This window comes from Panthera onca, chromosome D4, assembly GCF_046562875.1.
Source record: "Panthera onca isolate mPanOnc1 chromosome D4, mPanOnc1 haplotype 2, whole genome shotgun sequence".
NCBI lineage: Eukaryota > Metazoa > Chordata > Mammalia > Carnivora > Felidae > Panthera > Panthera onca.
Window position 1 is genome coordinate 35112922 of NC_138351.1, and position 14472 is coordinate 35127393.

The following is a 14472-nucleotide window of genomic DNA, read 5'->3' on the forward strand; positions in this document are numbered from 1 at the left end:
TACTAAAATATCTACTGAGAGCCCACTATGTGCCTGGCACTTTGCAAAACACTAAGAGTACATGGACGAGTGAAAACAGACATAATTGGGTCACTGGTCTATTATCATGGAGCTCACTGGTCAGTAACAGTCAGTCCTGATTATTATTTTAGTTTTGGATGTCCCTTTATAATTAATGTCCACCTTCCTATCCAAATTGTGAGTTATAGACTTGTTAAAATAGTCTAAACTTTTTTTTAGGGGAGAGAATATTATTTAATTTCAGTAATTTAGAATAGGATCATGCATCTTGGAGTTGATGCTAACTTCTAATTTGTCATGACAACCTCCCAGCATTAAAGTTTATTAGACTTTGCTTCAACTTTACTCAAAGAGACAGAGATGGAGAGAGGCGGGACCAAATCCAGAAGCCAAAGCTCTGGTCATTCATTTTCTGAGACTGCTCCAAATACCCCTGATGTGCTTCCAGGTATTATAAAGTGTGTAATGAGAGAGGAGTGATCCTTCCAAATCACATAAGATGAGAAACCTATTGACAGAGAGTGAACCTTTTTGGTCTCACTGCTTAAGTAAGAATTTTCAAAGCAAACATTTCAACCCTCTACTTGTAACACTGTTTACAGAGAAAATACACCCTGTGTTTACTGTGGGGCCTGGAATGTAGCCTGAAAAATAAATGCAGGGGGATTCCTGGGTGAAAGGAGGTCAAACTGTAGGAAAACTAAGACAGTCATTTTTCTGTCTTAACCCTGAGCAGCACATTGTCTTCTGCCAGTAATCGACCTGGTTGTATCTGGTATAAACTGGGATGGTAGCCACATTGATAATGGCTGAATAAACAGCATATTAATGGCAACTGTTTTGAAAGATAAGGAGGGATTTCAGATCCTCAAGTCGCTTTTTCTGAGGGATGCTTCAATTCAAAGCCTGGCTCATCCCCATTCAGTTTTATCTGTGGAAATCGCCAGTCACCTGCTTCTGCCTTTTCCCTTCAATAAAGATGATGATGTGGCACAGCACACAATCATCTCCTACTCACTGCTGTTAATATTATTATTTTTATTGAGCAAAATTCTAACTTCTCAGAGTTAACTGTTACTGTTTAATCTAAGGGCACATACTAGGAGTAATGTTATTACTACAAAGACAGAAACAAGCAAATGATCCAGGTACCTGCGCTTTTCTATCTTCATTCACTCATGCCTACTGTCTCTCATCCTATGGCATCAACAAGAAGTGATTATTCATGAATATAACAACAAATTTATTCAACCTCCCCTCAAAAGATAATTAAAATATTTTAATACACTTTGTTTCTTTAGCTTAAAATAATATTTCTAAGGTCATTTCTGATACGCAGCAAGGATTGGCAATACACTGTGGTCCCTCATTTAAAAATCAGGTTGAGGGGCGCTTGGGTGGCTCAGTCGGTTAAGCGGCCGACTTCGGCTCAGGTCATGATCTCGCGGTTCGTGAGTTCGAGCCCCGCATCGGGCTCTGTGCTGACAGCTCAGAGCCTGGAGCCTGTTTCAGATTCTGTGTCTCCCTCTCTCTGACCCTCCCCCGTTCATGCTCTGTCTCTCTCTGTCTCAAAAATAAATAAACGTTAAAAAAAAATTAAAAAAAAGTGTAGTATTGGCATATGAACAGATATACAGACAAATGGAATATAATAAAGAGTCCAAACTACACTTAAAAAAAAAAAAATCAGGTTGTAATTGTTTATCCTTTCTCTCGTTACTCATTCCTTTCAATCATATTTACTAAGCACTTACTACATGTCAGGCATTTGAGGTAGAGTGGAAAAGAAATATATTCCTTGTCCTCATGGAGCTAAGAGTCTAGCGAGAGAGACTGTTCTGTAAACAGTTGTATATTAATCAAATCTTTATACATTCATATTAAAGTTCAATAGGGTAATGTGGTCTTAAAACAAAGTTCTCCTTAATACTTTTGTAAGGCAAAGCAAATGGCTTTTGATGTATCTATTTGGCTAGGCCAGATATATCAGGCTTTATTAAAGCTGGGCACAATTTTCCTCTTGAACATGAGAATGCTTTCTTTCTACAATGTCTCTGCAAAGGATCACAATGATGTAGATAATATAGTTTGCTCAGTAGAGGACAATGATGAAGCCATGGTATGCATCACTGTGTATTGGTATAATTACAGTAGTATAAATTTAAATAAAGAACAGACACATGGACAACTAAATAAGCACAATTCAATGTATGTGCTCTGCTAAAAATGTGAGACCATAGCATAGTGAAAGGAATAAGGGGTGGAGCCATTGGAGACAGAATTTAAAACAAACAAACAAACAAACAAACAAAAAAACCTTCCAGGTCCAGGTTCTTAAGGATTAATAGAATTAACCAAAGAAAGGAAGAAATGGTGGAGAAAAAGAATAAATTAACAGATAATTAATGACACCTAGCCATTATCCTCTCTGTGGTTATTTGGTCATCCTCTCATGGAAAGAAAGCCTCAGTTCCCTTCCCAGACATTCTCCTGGACTCTTATTGGGTTCTTTCCTGTCATTTGACTCAAAAGAACACGGGAAAGAGGAGGGAGGCACCACTCAACTTTCTCACCATAAACGAAGTTCTGTCCCACTGTATGGGATTGGGCTTACTATCGTTTAAAAGGCTGGTAGAAAAATAAGGGAAAAGAGAATAGCCTCAATATCCTGAGGATATCTCAAAGGTCAGACCAGAGTACAAATAAAAGTGGTCTGGAAAAAAAGTATCCTAAGGCAAGGACCAACAGGTTCTTCTGCTTTCCTTCTTTTCTTTGTGATATTGGGAAGAAGTATTGTTAACACATTGACTAAAAACAGAAACCTGGTCCCTTTATTTTATTTTGCCTTGAGATTTATTTTTAGAGTATCTCATCTTAAACTTGTAGTTCTGGAAAGGATCTTTTAAAAAGTCTAATCCAACCCCCTTGTGTTATGAATTAAAAAATTACCGACCAGAGTGGTGAGATAATTTGTTCAAGAGCACAATTACTTAGGGGACAAAGTTGAGACCTGAAACCAGATCTTCTGGTGCCCCCCAAAGTAGAGAGTAATTTAGAATTATTCAGACCTGGTTTGCATCTGTGCTCTGATTTATATTTGTATCTGTTTCCTCTGTATAAGGGACACTATAATAATTTACAGGGAACTTATGAGAAATAGATGAGAAAAATATATGAAGAGCACCTAGCAGAATATCAGATTCATTGTGAGTGCTCACCTTTACAGCCTCTTTCTCCTTTTTTACCCAACAAAAACCATGCTGCAGAAACTGTGAAGATCTGTGATTAAGGTATTTTAGAACACGACTTTAGAAGCCAATCTGAAATCATGGACATTACTAATGGAAGATAAATGTAAGAATTTATATATGCACATTTGTGTATACTTGCACACACACATGGTTTCCTCCCACAGTGAATAATGTGTGAAATTTGAAATATTTGAAATTCCTGGTAATGCCTTAATAATACCAATTATTTTCATCATGAATATTTGAAATATTTGAAATTCCTGGTAATGCCTTAATAATACCAATTATGTTCATCATGAATACCACTAATTGAGCACCTACTATGTGGCAGGTATTGTGCCACTTCAATTACAAACATTAATGCTAATTCTGGCAACAATCTAACAGATCACTTCACAGATGATGAAACCAAGGGCAGAGTCATTGAGTCCCACAACTAGCATCAGGATGATATGAAAGTTATAGAAAATTTTCAACTCTCAGATTTGTTTCATGCAGAATAATTAGAGGTGATTTCTTAAAATCCTGTCCAGCACAGATGCCTACACACTTAAACTAGCAGCTGCTCTCCTTGTATATTCAATGGGCAGTGTTGCTAGGCTTGATAGGTCAGGACCATAAACTTGGGTAATTTAAAGACGGAACAAAGGGCATAGATGACGATTTCTTCCAAGCACACACCTGCTGAGAGCTATGAGTAACTATCCCTAAGGTCAGACTTAATTGGATTTAGATCCAAATGAACTCTGACATGTTGATTATTCACTGCTTGAAAGCAGAAGGAAGAAAAATGCTAAGGTGAGAGGTCAGGAGTATAAGCTTTCCTTTTTCTCTCCTGTGGTTCTGAAAAGTCCCCACTGAGGACTTTCTTTTTATTCAGGTTTTATATTTTCACTTTTAAAGTCACTTGGGGAACCTAAATGTTCTGGTACTCTATACATCCCAAACACATATCTTTCCTCACATACTCAGGTTCTATAGTTTCTAGAATCAGTCCTGTGATGGCTATTAGGAGCCTACCAAGGACATCACAAAGTAGTTGGGGATACATATTCGAGAATTCTCACAATTAATCTCCTCCACAGAATTTTAATAAAGGAAGGTAAGCAATCTTAGAGGTGATAGGAATATTAGGGTGAATAAGAGTGAATTGTCTGCTCTATCCCAAGCTTTGTATATCTTACCTCAGTTAATTTTCATAATTATTATTCTCGTTTCATCACAAGTACAATTATTATCCTCATTTTATCAAAGAAGCAATTGAGGCTTAAAGATGTAATGCCATGCAACAGTAAATGGCAGAGTTATTATTCAAAATTCAGCTCTGTCTGATTCTGGCAGCCAGAGCTCTGGGAGGATGGCTGTTCTGATATGGTCAAAGAAAGGCTAGATACTGGGTTAAACCCATCAAAAAAAAGCTTCCTGGAGGAGATGGGTCCTGAGTTGGAAGACAGAGAAAAAAGAACAAGTGGCTTGATGGCTACAATATGGGTAGAATAAACTGGAGTGAAAAGAGGAATGTGAAGGATTCAAAAGAATATTCTCTGAGTTTGGAGCTGGACCCAGTGATGAGGCTAGAAACAGCCAATGGTTGTTTCAACACAGCAGGAGAGCAACTGGATACTTGAGAACCAGAGAACAATCTGGGAGCCAGAGAGTGGGAGCAGACTACACTAGTCAGTTGTTAAAGATCAATAGGTATATGGAAGATTCTGGAAAGGAAATACACCTCTTTGATTTCTGAAAGATAATAACAATGTTTCCACAGTAGATGAGATCCATGACAGAAAAGATGAGTTTGTAGAGAAGAGAATGGCCACAACTGGGTTGCCATAGCTCAACCTGTGTTTGTCATGCATCATTCCTTCATTTAGCAAGTACCTACTGAGTACCTACTGTGTGTCAGGCTCGCAGTGGTCACAGGAATTTCCACAATGTATACCTGAACTACAGCAGCATATCAGGTCTGCCCAGAGGAAAAACAAAGTTATCTCTTGCATTCCAGTGACAGTGACATAAAATCGATGACCATTAAATCAATGAGGAAAAATTCACCATAGAAATTTAAGTGCTTTTGAGAATGAGATGGGGTTAAAATGACTATCCTAGTACAAGTGAAGTGTTGATAGTGTTGAATAAAATGGAAACAGGAGAGGCTACACTTTAAGAGGAAACAGAATAGGAAATGTGGATGAGATTTATAATGATAATAATAGTTCCTATTTGGGGACCCTGTACTTTGGCTGTACTAGATGCTTTACTTATTCACCAGTCTGCACTACAGCTCTGTAAGTTATTACCGTCATTTTATTGGTGAGCTGTAGGATCACCAGCCATCCTGAGGGGTTTCCCTGGCAGAGGACTTTTAGTGCTAAAGCTAGGGGAGACCCAGACAAACTGGGATGGTTGGTTACCTGAGAAGAAACTGAGGGTCACAAAGTCGAAAGTCAAAGACAGAATGTGAACTCATGCCCAAAACTTCCAGATGTCTTTCTACTATAGCACATTGCCTCAATATTTAAAAATCCCAAAATTACAAATATTAGACCACATATTCTCTTTTTTGTTTTCTTTTTCTTGTTTGTTGTTGTTGTTTTTGTTATTTTGAGAAAGAGAGAGCATAAGCAGAAAAGGGGCAGAGGGAGAGGGAGAGAGAGAATCTCAACCAGGCTCCACACCCAGCGTGAAGCCCAGGGTGGGGCTCCAGGCTTGATCCCAGGATCATGAGATCATGACCTGAGCTGAAATCAAGAGTCAGTTGTTCAACCAACTGAGCCACCCAGGCACCTCTCAGATCACATATTTTCTATACACACAAGCATGACAAAGTTTTTATTTCTTGAATCAATAACTTCCATGCCATCTCTTCTGTTAAATTGTTCATTGCTTCTGTCTCAACCACTAATCCCTTTGTATGGTCTAGCATATCTTTGACTAACAGCTTCTTTCAACAGAGGAGAAACGTGTTTATATATAGTAAACCTTTTCGTTTTTCAGATTTAGTTAGAACCTCAACGCTAAGTGGTACAAAAGAACTCCAAAACAGGTTGTGTTGCAGCAACTGGGTGGCTCAGTCAGTTAAGCATCTGACTCTTGATTTCGGCTCAGGTCATGATCTCATGGTTTGTGGAACTGAGCCCCACATCGGGCTCTGCTCTGACAGTGTGGGATCTGCTTGGGGTTCTCTCTCTCTCTCTCTCTCTCTCTCTCTCTCTCTCTCTGTCTCTCTTTCTTTCAAAGTAAATAAACTTTAAAAAAAAAAGGTTGTGTCTTCAAGAGACTAACATCTGGAAGAAAATAAAGTGAAAAATGAAAGTCCAGCTGTTTCGTCCATAAGCCAAACACGATGCTATTTGGGGACATCTGGAGAGCTGACTGAAGTTTTTTGATTTTCTTACAGATGTTCAGGGTCATCTAGACACTGCTATAACTGCACATGGAAAGATATGCATAATGGTATTTCACTGTGTAACTGCCATAGAGAACCCTTTTGTAATGTTAATGTCTGTGGTCAGAATGAAGACTCACCCTATTGGCCTATACTGTTATATCAATTATATTTTATAGCATGTGGTTATTATGTTGCAGGACATGTATTTTGACCCAGATAGCCAAGCCATGATGTAGACATTATGGATTTTGAAATTAGTTACTTTATAGCCCTTTTCTGTTTAGGTTCTAATTGGTTATATGCAAGCAGGAAAAATGGAGGACATTTACTGGATTGCCTGGACTTTCTCAAATAACTAAACAAACTTATTGAAGGCTTGTTTAGAAGTGATTCAAATAATTCAAACTTTGAAATGATGTCACGTTCTAAAGACGGTCCCAGGGTTCAGTATGCCCTGCAATCAGCACACCCCCATCTGACTGCTGTGGGAGCAGCTGCATTATCTGCATTTGGCCAAGTAAGCAAACTCTGCACCGTGTCACAGTGTTTGTTGTTTGCTAATGGGCTAGTGGTTAAAAACCGCTTAAAAACTCTAATTACACATTTTCAGATAATGCAGAGGTGGCATATGGTTGGCTTCATTACTTGAAGATATACACATACAGACTTTACTTGTATACTTTGTCTGGTGCATAGTAGCTATTCAATAAGTGCTTTATAAATGCCTGAAAATGATATCAAGCCTTAACTAATTCATTACCATGCACTGAATACAGAGTTAAACATATGAAGTATATAATATTACTTAATTCACAAAAGAGTCCTCTGGGGGGGCTTTATTATCCCCATTTCAAATATATGTTAACTGGGGTGCAGGAATGTGCAAGCAAGTGACTCACCCCAGGTTGTATCAGTCTAGCATGTGGCAGAAGTGGCTTTTGAACCCAGATTGTCTAGCCCCTTAACCATTATGCTCTGCTGCCTCTTTTTGAAGTGAGTATCTGATGGCAGAGACCTAGATTTGCTAAGAATCCCAAGACTGGTTTAAGACCACTGTCAAGCACAGACATGCACAGATCATTTTATGCCTATTTCATTAAAAACCATTTTGTTGGGGAGGTCCTAGCTCCTGCACATAGATGGGAAAAGTACACATTTGGTACATAAACCCCACTTACACACATTCAAAATGATTCAGTCAGTGGGTTCGCAAAGGTTGTTTTAAGCCAAATGACACCTGTAAAGGAAAGTTATGTTGCTGCTCTTTCCTTTTAAATCTGAACTTCTTACTTACTGACCTGGTCTGTTGCAAACATCGATGTGTCATAAAAAATACGTTACCTTATAAATCACATCTCTCCTGTAGGAGATTACAACATTTTTTATGGCCCATCTGAACCTCTTGAAGCTTTGTTTCTTCAGAACCTATTCCAGTTACAAAGAGATGAGGTTTTTACTTCAAAGGAAGCAGCTATGAAACCTACACTTGTAGAACACAAAACTACCTCCTTAAGGTTTTTTGATGATTGTTACATCATTCACTTTTTGCAATTGCCATTTAAAAATTCACAATACACATAATAAGGTATCCACTTTTTATGACTATCCCACTGCTAATTTCAACTATGTATGCAAACAAGTTGGAAAAATAGTGTGTCAGCTCTTTGATCTTAAGTCTCATCTTTACTCAGTGAAGCTTACTGGAAGAGTCATCCCAATTCCTAGAAAACCACAGGTTTTGGTGTATTAAGCAGGTAGCACATTAAGAAATTTTATTGTACATACCCACAGAGTCAGGGATTTTAAGCCAAATGGTTGCATTTTTTTTTTCAGAGTGAAAATTTAAAAGGAAAGATAATTATGCTACTCAGTATTTAATAGAATCATCGAGTGACATTATTTAGGTTGTTTTTGCTTTCTTTGAAGAGCATGCTCATCAAATACTACGTAAAAGTCTATGTGTACCCACCAACATAATAACACCCTTCATTTATGTGGCCATTTGTTGTTTCCAAAGTGCTTTTACATTTATTACATAATTGGGTGATATCATTTGAACACTTGAAATTATACCCCAGATACAGTCCAATAACTGCATTCTGAACACTAAATTCAAGGTAGATATGCTTTTCTGGCACTGCCTTGACTAAAAAAGGTAACATAAAATAATACTGCTCTAGTCCCAAAGGGATTTCAGACAAGGAAGCAAAAAGATAAAAACAAAACAAAGCAAAAAAAAAAAACAACAACAACAAAAAAAAACCCCAACAGTATTACAGTATCTTACTCACTGTTAAACCACAGTGAAATTTACAAGAGGTGTTTTGTTAAAGGATTTTTCCCAAATGGTCCAGAATACAACTTAACAGTTAGGTCTTGTAAGATTAAGTGCTTTACCTTCACCTTGATTTTTTTTTTTTTTAATGGCTGCTTCTAACTGTGGTGCCTCACCTTAGATGTAAAATATCACCTAAGAGGGATGAGCTAATGGTGTGCCTGGAGGAACTTTTACTGGAAACCTTAATGAGTGAGAAGCACAATCAGGAATATCACAGTGGATGCAGAGCAGCACGGCGGAATGAAGAGACAGAGACTTTGAAGTCAAAATGCCTTGGCTTAAAATCCAGGTTATTCCATTTACTACTTCAAAGGCATTGGACAGCTCATGTAAACTATCTGAGCCTTAGTTTTCTTACCTTTGCAACGAAGATGGTAATATCCTTTATTTTTCATAGGGTTATTGTGAATATCAACTTTAATATTGACTGTAAATATTTAGCTGGTGCCCAAGATATTAAATAATAAGTAGACTCATTGCTTCCTTATTATTAGGCCTGTTTCCTTACTACTACAATGTTATAGGCAGACATCCAAGAGGGCGTAGAATAAGAAAATTTAAGTGAATAAAGAGGAGGACAGAGCTTTAGTGAAGATGGTTTCCTGGATTGTGGCTTGGGTATCTAGATTGTGATATTCAATAAAATTAGAAAGAGGGAAAGAGAGAATGAGAAAACTTGTGGGGGAGAAAGAAGGTAAGATTATATGGCACAGCACATTTATCCTGCTCACTCCTGAGTCCCCAGATCCTAACAAGGTCCTTGGAACAGAGTAGGTAATAATGATAAGAAAATCACATAGCAAATAACAAATACTTAGCAGCAACTGACATAATTAGGTAACCCAGACTAACTCAATGACCATATTTGAATTGGATACATGATCAAAAAAATATATACCTCAGAGAATATTCTTACCAGAAATGTATAAATATATAACGTGGCATATATGCCCTTTTTCAGGGGCCAAACAAAAACTTTCATAGCATTTCAAATAAAATGGATTAAGAATGAAAGCATACAAAACATCAACAGTACCCAGAAAGATTAAGAAACTGTTTCTTTTCTAGGTCTAATATGCTAGGGATTAGAAGCATTGCTTTCTTTCTTTCTTTTTTTTTTTTTTACACCATTTTATATTCTTATTTGGATGTACACAAAATCATTGGTCTTTGGCAAGAATATGGAATGGGAAAAAGACAGTCTCTTCAACAAATGGTACTGGGAAAACTGGACCAAACTTTTTTATACCATACACAAAAATAAAGTCAAAGTGGATTAAGGACCTAAATGTGAGACTTGAAATCATAAAAATCCCAGAAGACAGAATAGGCAGTAATTTATCTGACATCACCTGTAGCAACATTTTTCTTGATATGTGTCCAGACGCAAGGGGAATAAAAGCAAAAATAAACTTTTGGGACTTCATCAAAATAAAAAGCTTCTGAACAGCAAAGAAAACCATCAACAAAAGTAAAAGACAATTTACTGGATGGGAGAAAACATTTGCAAGTCATATTTAATAAAGGGTTAGTATCCAAAATATATAAGGAACTTATACAACTTAATACAAAAAAATCCCCCAAATAATCCAGTGAAAATATGGGCAGAAGACATGAACAGACATTTCTTTAAAGAAGGCATCCAGATGGCCAATAGACACATGCAAAGATGGTCAACATCACTCGTCATCAGGGAAATGCAGATCAAAACTACAATTAAGATATCACCTCACACTTGTCATATTGGCTAAAACAGAACAAAACAAAGCAAACAAACACAAAAAAGCATGAGAAACAGCAAGTATTTGTAAGGATGTGGAGAAAAAGCACCCTCTTTTGCTGTTGGTGGTATTGAAAACTGGTGCATTGTTTTTTTGTGGCGTTGTTTACAATAGCCAAATTATGGAAGCAGCCCAAATGTCCATCGATACATAAGTGGATAAAGAAGAGGTATAAAGACGGGGCGCCTGGGTGGCTCAGTCGGTTGAGTGTCTGACTTCAGCTCAGGTCATGATCTCACAGTCTGTGAGTTTGAGCCCCACGTTGGGCTCCGTGCTGACAGCTCAGAGCCTAGAGCCTGCTTCGGATTCTGTGTCTCCCCCTCTCTCTGCCCCTCCCCTGCTCATGCTTTGTCTCTCTCTCTCTCTCTCTTTGTGTCAAAAATAAATAAACATTAAAAAATTTAAAAAAGAAGAGGTATAAAGAAGAGGCTATATATATATATATATATATATATATATATATTATATAATATATAATTGAGATATATATATAATGGAATATTATTTAGTCATGAAAAATAATGAAATCTTATTTACAACATGGATGGAGTTAGAGAGTGTAGTGGTAAGCAAAATAAGTCAGTCAGAGAAAGACAAACACATGATTTCACATGCTTTCACTCATATGGAATTTAATAAACATAACAAATGAATAAGGGGGAAAGAGAGAGAGAGAGGGAGGGAGGGAGAGAACAAGAGAAGCCAAGAAACAGACTCTTGACTCTACAGAACAAGCTGATGGTTACTAAGAGGAAGGTGAGTGGAGGGATGGGTGAAATAAATGATGGGGATTAAGGAGGCCAGTTGTGATGACCACTGGGTGTTGTATGCAAGTATTGAATCACTATATGGTACACCTGAATCTAATATAACACTGTATGTTAACTATACTGGAATTAAAAATCAAAATTTAATAACATTTTTTTTTAATTCAAAATCAGACGTCATTAATCTCTATCAGAGATCTTGTCAATGTCCAAAAGCTCTTAGTGCTTCCCTTAACCTCTACCTGAAGACTTGAAAGTGACACAGGGCACTTCACTATGTAGAATCTATCTCATAGGTCAGGACCAAATCAGCATGGCAGTGTGGCTATGAAAAAAAAAAGTCAAATAATGGGTGGCTTGGACCTTTGCATGGAAAGGTCTTTATTTTCATGTCCTTATTAGGTATTTTCAAATGCCATTAAACATTTCTATTCCTAGAGCTATCTCCATTCCCATTTTGTGCTGCATTTGACTTTAAAAGAATTCTGTCTTCAATGCCACTGTAGGTAAGCAGATAATCTATCTGCTATTCATAAGGCACAGCAGTTTTTCCAAGAACCTTGGGCACTAAAAGGCAAAGTTCTATTTTAATTACCTATTTACATTTACTATTTCATTGTGAAATAGGTTAAAATGTGGGAGTGAGGAGGCCACACTCAACAGCTGCCTGTCTCCATGAGAAAATGGGCAAAAGAGGCCTTTCAGACTTCGACCCAGTTCAACAGCCTTTTGGGATTACTGATGGGGTGAAGTTTATCATTTTAAAGTGTAAATAAGTCACAAGGGTTATTTTGAAATGAAATTTATTACTTTAAGGATAAAGATCAACACCTTTGGGAAATCAGTTAGCCCTCATATTTGAACAAGCAGTGCACCTCCCTTACAACTTCAGTGCTTTGAATCAGTCTAACATTCTTTTTTTAGGTAAGCATTCTTTAATGTACATGGAAAAGTGTGATCTGAAACAATACAATGCTAATACATAAAACAGCTATTTGCTATATGCACAAATTAGCAGCACACAATTTAATTTAAAATTAACAACTAATGATTCTAGAAAACAGCAATGTCTTCTCAGTAAGAAAGCCATACAATGGACTGAATTTTGCCCCCTGCTTCTCATATGTAGTGGTAGAGTGGAATACAGTAACACATCTTATAGGACAAGACTGGGCAGGCCAAGTAATGTGTTAGTGGTGCCTTTTACCAGGAGAGGCCCTGAAAACATTTATCAGTGATGGGCACAGAGTTCTAGGAACTGCTTGCAAAAAGAAGAGTGTCACTCTATGACAGCTTAAAAATACCTTGGCATTCAATGATCTTGGAACTGTGTAGACTTAGGTATCTAGATAAAATGAAAGTCCAGGTCTCTCATATGTGTATGTAATTTTATACCCACTCTTGTGAGTGGGCTAAAATCCCCTGTGGTTATCTTCACTCCTGAACATTCCTTTGTGAGCTCTTGTTTTCTTCTTATTATTCATTCATATACTCCCTTTTCTTCTCCCTCACTTCCTAGTTTCCTTTTTTCAGTATATGGTGTTTAATTTTTTTTTTTTTAATGTTTATTTATTTTTGAGACAGAGAGAGACAGAGCATGAACAGGGGAGGGGCAGAGAGAGAGAGGGAGACACAGAATCGGAAGCAGGTTCCAGGCTCTGAGCCATCAGCCCAGAGCCTGACACGGGGCTCGAACTCACAGACCGCAAGATCATGACCTGGGCTGAAGTCGGATGCTTAACCGACTGAGCCACCCAGGCGCCCCCAGTATATGGTGTTTAAAGAATGGAAGAGAAGGAATGAAATTCCACAAGACGTTTTATCTGCAACTCTGCTGGCCCCAGCCCTACGTGCAGGGGGTATTTAGTGAGACCAGGTCTTCCACCCAGCTGGCTGTCTCTCAGCATGTGACAAGAATGCACATTGAACCCCTTGGGTTCTGGCATAAGACTTCTCCAGTAGGGAGAGAACAATTTATGCAAATGGGTAGGAGAGGCAGTGTAGGAGGAAAGAGACCCATTTTCATCACCACACACTCTGAACCAGTGTGCTAGGACTGGAAGAACCCCCAGAGAAATGCTTGCCTGACTTAGTGATTAACTCCCCAAACATTTACCAAGACTACTTGTTAGGCACTGGGGATGCAGAAATGCTAGTCTTTCTGAATCCATTGTATCTTAGTTAACTGTAATTATAATATAAAGATTGAGGGGTGTCTGGGTGGCTCAGTTGGTTAAGCATCCAACTCTTGGATTTAGGCTCGGATCAGGATCTCATAGTTCATGAGTTCGAGCCCCACATAGGGCTCTGTGCTGACAGTGTGGAGCCTGCTTAGGATTCTCTCTCTCCTTCTCTCTCTCTTCTCCTCCCCCACCCCTTTCTCAAAAGAAATAAATAAACTTAAAAAAATAATGATACAAAGATTAAATCTGTATATGTATATGTAGGTATAGGTATGCACACACACACACACACACACACCTGCCAAAGTTTTATGGGAGCTCAGAAAAGGAACCACTAGTTCTGAGATTGGGAAGAGGGAGAAATCTTAGCAGGTAGTAACATGCAAAGACCCAAAGAAACAGACACACAGTATTTAATAAATGAGGAAAGGGTGGAGGTAGAGGCACGAGGTCTCTAGAATTGAAATAAGATGAGGACAATAAAGTGAACCATAGAAATCAAGATGTCATTGATAATCTTGACATTCCTTTCAGTGGAATGTAAGAGGCCAACTACAGTGAGACAGGAGGGAGATGATAAAGAGAATAGTAGACAGATTAGCATTGGATGGATTAGCATTGTATTGAGCCACAGGCCCCTTTTGTTAATTAACAAAGAGAGATAAATATCAGTATTGCCACTTGCAAAATCTGTAGGGAGAGTGAAGGGATCTGAGTGTGGAAAAGACTTGTGAAGAAAC

At 38.0% G+C, this 14472-nt stretch overlaps 1 protein-coding gene across 26 annotated transcripts in view; it reads right to left on the bottom strand.

The window, feature by feature from the left end:
* Positions 1 to 14472, bottom strand: part of PTPRD (protein tyrosine phosphatase receptor type D) — a 1372973-nt gene that overhangs the window by 544131 nt on the left and 814370 nt on the right. The gene's annotated exons all lie outside the window — the stretch shown is intronic.